Below are 6,000 nucleotides of genomic sequence, written 5' to 3' on the forward strand. Positions count from 1 at the left end.
TAGGCAATGGGGAGCCATTGAGGGTTTTTGAGCAGGGGAGTTACATGATCATAGCCGTGCTTTAGGAAAGTTGATCTGGCAGCAGTGTACAGGACAACTGGAGACACAGAACTTAAAAGCAGAGGGAATATGCCTCACCTGGTGACTGGTGCAGGGTAGGTGCTCAATACCCGTTTGTTGGTTGAACTGAAGAGACCAGGAGAGCTGTGGTAAGGGCTTTCCTGGGGCCAGTGGTGATGGTGAGGCAAAGGTGGGTGCAAAAGACATCAAGAAGTATCTCAGAATTTATAAGCTGATTGAAGGTAGAGATGAGGATGGGGGTTTCTGTGAGCGTGAATCGGGGTGTGTGTGTGTGACAGTGTGTGATGGGGCTAGTAACAAGTAGGGAGTTACAAGATGCTGCTGACTTTAGGAGGGACATAGAAGTTTTAGGAGAGACATATGCTTTTCAACATATTAGCCTCTCACTGCCTGGATTGTGGACTTAGATCTCAAGAAAAGCTTGGAATTAGAGGTCAGTGTTTCCATCACCTGCAGGGAGTGGCTGAGATCTCCTGAGAGGCCATAGGAGAGAGTAACGGAGGGCCAGAGTTTGAGTTTGCACTGTAGCCATATTTGGTGGGGCGTATAGAAAATGAAAGAGATGGAGAAGGTGAGTTAGAGACATGGGCAAAGCGGGAGAATGCAATGGGCAAGGGGGCCAAGAGACAAGTGAATTTTCTGGAGTGAGAGGTATTCCAGGGGTTCCCATAGGGTGGAGCCTGGGAATCAAAAGTGGGGTCTGTGGGTCAGGATGTTGGACAGGAAGCCACGGGCAACCTTGTGGGGAGAAGTGTTGGTGGAGTGGCGGCTGGAGGGTGTTCCTGGGAGCAGGGGCTATTCTAGGGCATGGCACTCAGAGATGTTTCATCACCTACCACTGGGCAGACCAAGCTCCCGGACTCAAGGTTTCCTCAGAGCCCATCTTTTGCCTTGGGTGGATCGACTACCAACCTGGCCTGGAGAGGAAAGTGGGTATCAATGAGACCATCTGCTTCTGGATTCGGGATCCCTGAGACCCTCAGGTCTCAGCACCCTTGGGGATTATTGGGTTCATGCTATTTATTTGGCTGTGAACCACACCACCATGCTCTTCTCTCTGATGCAGGTGACCCCCTTGTCCAGTCATCCCCTGGACAGGCTTGGCCATCCTCTTCCTTGGCATTGGGGATCACCCTGGTCTACAGCCTGCTACTTCTGTCCTGGGCCATCCCCCAAGCACTGGAGCTGGTGATGCCCAGGTCCCCTAGGATCCCCAGACCGTGGGGTACGGAAAGTGGCTGGGGCTTAGAAGAGTAGAGGGGGCAGGACCCAGAACCTTGCTTTCCATTTAGGGAGAGCAAGGCACAGGAGGTGGTGTGGGCCCCCACCCTCCCGGAGGGGACCCGCAGTCCTAAATGCCCCTGCGCCTTCTCCATATTGTGGGAAAAGCTGCTGCATCCATCACTGTCAGGCGCCGAGTTTGAATAAATTTGAATGCACTGAGCCGTGGGCTGCAGTTTCTATAATATCACTTTCCAGTTTGAATATTTCACTTACTTTTTTTTTTTTTTTTTGAATTTCTTTTTATCCAACAGTTTCTCCTCCTTTTCATCTGCCCCCGCTGCAGCCCAGCTCTGGATACAGAGAGAAAGGACAGTGCCTCGAGGGTGTCTGAGATGGGAAGAGGACAGGCCTTTACCAGCTTTGGCATCTCCGTCCTCCCACCCCCCACCGCCACCCAGCACATGTGCTCCCTGGGCTGGGAGCCCCATCTCCCCCTGCATGTAGCTGGGGAAACGACAGCCTGAGAAGAAGCCACCCTCACACTTCCACCTTTCTGCATGGGCAGAGCAAGTGTGCCAGGGTCCTCCTTCTTCCCTGTGGGGGCCCCAATCCCTCATCTATGGACCCTCCATCATACACACACACACACACACACACACACACAATCTGATCTATTAATATATACCTACGTGTAATGGCATATTGCAATTTCCCAGCAGGAAGCTTGCTCCTAAGTCCCTCCAGCCACTGGCCTGCCTTTCCCTAGAAAGAAAAACCTCCTAATTCTGGATCTCTCCCCACCCCAATCTCCCTGGCTCTCTTCACTCTACATTTATCAGTGTGGTATCAATATAGCCATGCCTTCTGTATGAGGGCTCTTGGGAAGGAGGAAGGACTAGAGCCCTGACGATACCCTCCAGAGAACCACCCTTAGTTCCTGGCCACAGGCCCCATGATTTGCTAGACTGTGTTTAGTACCATCTCCACTCCCCACCAAGAGCTCCAGAACCAGGGAGAATCAAGGTGCAAGCAGGGGGAGACCATCCAGGAATAAAATGAGTCAGGGTTGCAAAGTCAGGTCCAGGTGGGGATGGGAGTGAGCAGGTTGAGAAGGGCATTTGGGGGACACTCTGAGTCTGTGTGTCTCCACAGGGGTCTGGCCACACTGCCCCTTGGACCATCCATAAGACACCCCTACTACATGGACAGTCTTTAGAGGGCAATGACCACCTAGAAGGCTCATGGTGATGCTGTCCATCAGTGAGGATGCTCTGCCATTTGGGGCACACTAACTGGCCAGAGCGGCCTTGAGTACCCCAACGGCCTAAAAGGGACCCACAATGAACATATGTGGATCCTGGACCCTCCAAGGAGTCACCAGCCATCTAGGCCATCTTCTACGGAAACATCGTTCATAGGGTGGCTTCTCCTCCTCCCTGCCAGAAGTAGTACTTTGATATTAATGGTCCTCCAGCAATGCCCACGTCTACCACAGGGCAGGTATGTATCGGGGGAGGGGGCAGGCAAGGGGAAGCAGGAGGCAGAAAGTCTCAGTGAATCTGTAACTTTTGGGGGTGATGTACAGCTCCCCGCTCTGTGCCTGGAGACAGGGAGGAAATGGTCAGAGTTCAGGGAGCTCATGGTGTGATTGGGGAGATGAAATTGTCATTAACAGTAATATCTATTTCTACTTTACATTTTGCCATTTTCAAAGGGGTTTGAGTGGATTTAGGATACACACACAAATACAAAAACAGTTAAAGAAAAAGAGAGAGGAAGCCATTTAAAGGCAGGAGAAAGACAAATGGACTGGAGATGGTCTGCAGTTCACATGGCTATTGCAGGGTGGGGGTCTATGCTGTAATCATCCACCTCTCAGGGAGCTCACTCACTATGGGTCAAGTAGTCAGGGAAGGCTTTCTGGAGGAGGTGAAACTAGTCGGAGGACTTGACAGGTGGCAGAAGTTCTAAACAGGAAGAACAGGAATAGCATTCTAGGTGTGGGCCTGGAATGAGGAAAATCAGAAGAATGGAGTTGAGTGTGTGGGTTGGGGAGGGGTTGGCAGTAGGAGTGGTGAATCTGAGGTACCGGTAGCAGGTGGGAGAGATACAGGATGCCCAGGGCACAGTGAAGCGATGAGAATTCCCTTGGACCACTGATGGAGAGATGGTGGGCTGGTCAGTGTGCTGGGAGCACTTAGCAGTTGCCTCAGACTAGCTTGGCCTCTCCTTAATTCTGATCCAGGCCCTTCAGCATCCTCTTCCTGGAGCCCCCCTGCCCCCTCAGCATCCCAGCAAAAACAGAGCTCATCAAGGGAGGGCAAGCCATACAAAACAGCACCCCTCTACCACCAGGGAGGAGGCACACATCCCTGTGAGAGTGGGGGCCCTGAGCCTCCCCTCCCTGCAGTGTGCCCCGGCCTGGCCTGCAGTGGGAGGGAGTGTGGTGTGAAGGGAGAGGCTCTCCTGCCGCACCATGACAGATGATTGACTCGAAACAATATCTAAGGCGATCAGGATAAAGTGCTGGCCATTTCAAGGCTCAGCAGAATTCAGATTCTAATTAGACTTCTCACCACATTCCAAATAAAAATGGTTCCCCTGGTATCCTCTTTGCCTATCAGGTGTCTCTCCCTGATCGCTGGAACAAAACGCATAAAGAAAGTGATTAAAGCCATAACAAAGGCATAAAATTGGAATTATCGCTGCCACCACATCTGGGAGCACGAAGTGTCACCACGCCGCCCGCTCCTCCCCAAATCAGCTCACACACAGAAGTGCTGTCCCACCCCACTCCTGGCTGGGCACCCTGTGGTGACAGCCATCAGATGGGTGAGGAGGTGGGGTGGTAGAACTGGGGAGGGGGGGTCGAAGGAGCCAGAGACTGGGGATCAGGAGTGGGTGAAAGGGGGCTCAAGGCCTGGGGAACTAGGGGGTGAGTGGACCAAGGAGTGAGGAGCGTTGGCCCAGACAATGGTCATTGTTTCTAGTGTCTAGAGATATACTAGTGGGAGGGGCCCTGGGGCTCTTGCCTTGATGACCTCACCACCCCCAGGACATACAGGCTCATGTGCAAATACCTACACTCTTCACGTGTCTATCCCTGTTGACCACAAGTACTCCAGCTGATCAGACACTTGGGCCACTGGACCAGGTGTTGGCTTTCAGTCCCCTTTCCCAGCCTAATTCCAACAGGGGACACCCATCTACAGAGACTAGGTCCCCATTGGTCCCGTGTGTGTGGGTGTGCATAGTCAGCATGCAATCCAGAGATCTCAGTGCCCACATCTGCACACATGCACACCCGCCGCGCACACCTTGCCTATAACAATACCCTGGCACAGTGCACTGCACTCTGGGAATACAGCAAAGGCCTCCCAGCTCAGTGGGGCACCCTGGCCGTGGGAGGTGTCTCTGGCCCTTCCAGCTCTTCCGCCTCCCCCACCGCAGCCTCCTGTCTGCCCCTCACAGCTAGCCTGGTACCTGGGACCGGGCAGGCTTGCTCCCTGCGCGGGGTGGGTAGGCGGGCGGGAGGTCCGGAGGAGGGTGAAGGAGTGGGAGCGGGGCTCTGAGCGGGGACGATATAAAATTAAAAGGTAAAAAGCAGGAACGCAAATGGAGGGTGCTTTCAGCTTTCACATTATTAATGACTCTTCAAAAAATCGGCGAGTTTTCCAATCTTCTCTGAGAAGCGCTTGAAGGAGCTCACAGATGAAACTGACCTTCAAAATGTTCTTTGGTCTTTAGTTAAGAAATTCGCTCGCCATTATGGCATCATTAGGGAAACAAGGATAAAATTACTCCATGGTTAATGACCTATAGTATCTCCCCACCAAAATTTGTTTCAGATCTAATAAAACTGTGCTTAACACACTCGGATGAGTTATGAGGACTGTTCTGCAGGGTATTAAAATGTGGAAAATAGATTTTCCGAAGCTGGGGGGACTGGACTTTTTGAATCAGATAGCAGAATGGAATTTTCTGGGCAATAAATTCTTCCATGTCTCAATTTCATCTCGCGCTCTCTCTCTCCTGCCTGCCTCTGCCCCTCTCTCTCCCTCACTCTCTCTCTCCCTCACTCTCCCCCCACCCCGACTCTCTCTCTCTGTTTCCCTCTCTCTGTCTCTCATCTTTTCCTAAAATACTGAAGCAACACGGAAACCTTTAGAATTTGAAGCCTACATAAACTTTGAAAAAAGCAGAGTGACAAAGGCCATCTGTATGCGACAGTGGGGGACTATGTGTGTGTGCACATATGTTTGTGGGTCCTGGCTGCCTCACGAGAGTGGAGGCAACACCAGCCATCACCTCACGCAAGTGCTTCTGTACACACCCAAGGTGGGAGTGACACCCCCCATCTCTCTATTGGCGACCAAGCTGGCAGATCTCACCTTCTACCCCCAAATCACAGGATGCACCCACGCTAATGACCCTTCCTAGGATCCCCACCCCCACCCCCCCCAAGGGCCTCGACACAAACCAATGGCGGGTGTCATCCTGTAAGAGAACACACCTGAACCCAGTCCACTCCAAACTTCATGGTGATGGGGGGGTGCTACAATGGCCTTGAGAAGGGTCAGAGCCACCCTGTTTCGCACAGGTGTGCACATCAGCACGTGCCAGCACTCTTCATGGGGCACACCCAGATGCGCCGGCCAGCCGGGCTGCAGGCAGAGACCCGAGCTCCGGCCGAAG

This window comes from Camelus bactrianus, chromosome 11 (genome assembly GCF_048773025.1).
Source record: "Camelus bactrianus isolate YW-2024 breed Bactrian camel chromosome 11, ASM4877302v1, whole genome shotgun sequence".
Lineage (NCBI taxonomy): Eukaryota > Metazoa > Chordata > Mammalia > Artiodactyla > Camelidae > Camelus > Camelus bactrianus.